Genomic DNA, 2,967 nt, shown 5'->3' on the forward strand with positions numbered 1-2,967 from the left:
TGGCCGCCCCACCGCCCGGGGTCTGGATCACAGTACTGTAAAGCTCACAATCAACCCCGGCCTGGCGCCTTCACTGGAGGGGAGAGCGCGGTCCTCGGCGGCGGGGCCCGGCCAGAACTGAATGTTGACCCTGCACCGGGGGGAGATTAGACCCGAGGGCAACACATGAGAGTCAAACTTGCGCATTAGTAGTTTTCACAGCTTGCGTGCCTAAGGGGTGACAGGCTGTACGATGGGCACTTGACACTAACAAGGGCGGTAGAGGCTTTAAGTAAGGAGTGGGAGCTAGAATCAGAAAGATGGGAGTGTGAGTCCTGACATCGCCACTTAAAAGTGGTGTGACTGAGCCTCTGTCAAATGAGGCTTAATGGGCCATTGAATAGGGTGGTCGTGATAATCAAAGTGAGTAAGGACTTAGTGCAGTGGTTCTCAACCTTGGCTGCACATTAGAATCACCTGGGAATCTTTTTAAAATCCTGATTTCTGGGCCTCGTCCTCCGGAAATTCTGTTTCTTTGTCATGGGGTAGGGCCACAACATTAGTAACAAAGAGACAGAATTTCTGGAGGATGAGGGCCAGAAATCAGGATTTTAAAAAGATTCCCAGGTGATTCTAATGTGCAGCCAAGGTTGAGAACCACTGGCTTAGTGGTAGGTACTATTCGTTGACTATTATACCAGTACAGTAACTCATTAAATGCTTGCAGTTCTATGAGACAAGTGTCATTTTATATTTGAAGAATCTAAGGCCCAAAGCCTCTTACCTAGTAAATGGCTGGCTGAGTCAATACCATCTCTGTAAGTCCAGTAATTGCCCAGACCTATAAGCTAATAAAGGATGAAGGAGCAACTATTTATTCTGATAGTACATATGTCTTAGTATAGTCAACGACTTTGAAATGCTTTAGAAATAACGATTTTCTGAGCACTTCAGGAACCCCTATAAAATGGCAAATTAAAGAATCTTTGGGTGCTTTGCCATTACTAAGGAGATGGCCATAGTCAAAGTGGACTCCAGCCAATATTCTTCATGGTATTACCCACAATAGCAGAGATAAATTGGCAATGGTACTGAACCAACATTGGTGGCATAATTTTTAGGGGTATTGCCAAGGATGTATATCCTATCCGCCAATGACTAGATCCTGGCAAAATTATAAAGGTAGATTGTGGACTGGAGCCCAAAGTGTCGGGGTTCTTTTGAACACCTTTCAATGGAATATGAGTACAGTTGATCCTTGAACAACAAGGGTTTGAACTGTGCAGGTCCGCTTATAGGCTGATTTTTTCCAATAAATACTATACATGTATTTTCTCATAATTTTAACTGTTTCTTTTATGTAGCTTACTTTAGTGTAAGTATACAGCATATAATACATATAACATACAAAATATGTGTTAATCCTGCTTATATTATTGGTAAGGCTCTGGTCAATAGTTGACTATTAGCAGTAAAGTTTTGGGGAAGTTAAAAGTTATGCAGGGAACCCCGCCAGTGTTGCTCAGTTTGAACATCAACCTATGACCCAGGAGGTCATGGTTTGATTCTGGTTAGGGCCCATGCCAGGGTTGCAGGCACCATCCCCAGTGTGGGGCTTGCAGGAGGCAGCCGATCAATGATTCTCTCTCATCATTGATGTTTCTCTCTCTCTCAAATCAATAAAAAAACATTAAATATATATATTTTAAATTATACAGTTATTTTTCAACTGTGCGGGGTGGGTAGGGGGGTCTTCTGCTCTTTGCCTTATGGTTAAACTTCAAAAACCCAATTAAGATCTCCTTCCTCTAAATAGACAGCTTTTTGCTCTCCTCACCATATGTCTAATGTGACACAGGCCTGAGAGACGGTTTAGACTGGACCTGCCCACTAATGGGGCAAGGAAGATTGACCCAAAAGAAGGGAAGACATTGAATCTAGAAAACAAAACCAAAAGAGAGCTGATAAAATGAGAGAGGATGATGGATGATTCAGGTGCAGGGATTACCCTCAGACAGGAGAAACATGGGGATTTCTCATAGAGCAGAAGAAAGATAGGTACCAATAAAGATCCTTTATTCAGGTGAGTGGGTTAAATTGATTAAATTAACATGTTGATTCAATTCAGGTTTCCTGGTTTTCATTTATGTTAATCGAAGTGTGGTCCACAGACTACCTTTATCAGAATAGCCTGAGGTATATGTTTTATGAAGAATCCCAGCTCCCATTGCCCATCGAATAAGATTTAGGAAGTCTGGTTTGGCACCCAGAATCTGATTTTTAAGACCATACCACCCCCAAGTAATGCTGATGCACAATAATGATTGAGAACCACTCCTTTCTTTTCCCTGACAAATATCAAGGACAATACAGTTCTTCCCCACCTACTGCAGAAAATCATCCTTCTCCCTGCCGCCCAGCAGCCAGGGCATGGGCATGCGGCCTAGGTTCACACATTTGGATGCTCCCATCTGTGACTTTTACTCTTTTTGTTGTTGTTGTTCATCCTCACCTGAGGATATTTTTCTATTAATTTTTAAGAGAGAGTGGAAGAGAGGAGGAGAAACAGAGAGAGAGAAACATCAATGTGAGAGAGACACATCGATTGGTTAGGGCCAGGGATTGAGCCTGCAACCTTGACTCGAATCAAATCCAGGACCCTTCAGTCCATGGGTTGACACTCTAACCACGGAGAAAAACTGGCCAGGGCTATGACTTTACTCTTAAGATTTAAAGCAGGAACAGTTCAGAACTTTGTTACTCGAAGCATATTCTGGGTAGCATCGCCCAGAGCTTATTAGAAATGCAGAATCTTAGGCCCCACTCAGACCTAACTAATCTGCATTTTTAATTGATTTTTAGAGAGAGGAAGGAGAAAGAAACATCAATGTGAGAGAGAAACATCAATTGATTGCCCAAGCAGGGATCAAACTCAAAACCTGGGTATGTTCACTGACTGGGAATCGACCCACCACCTTTGGGTGTACA

This window comes from Myotis davidii, unplaced genomic scaffold, assembly GCF_000327345.1.
Source record: "Myotis davidii unplaced genomic scaffold, ASM32734v1 scaffold247, whole genome shotgun sequence".
NCBI classification, from domain to species: Eukaryota; Metazoa; Chordata; class Mammalia; order Chiroptera; family Vespertilionidae; genus Myotis; species Myotis davidii.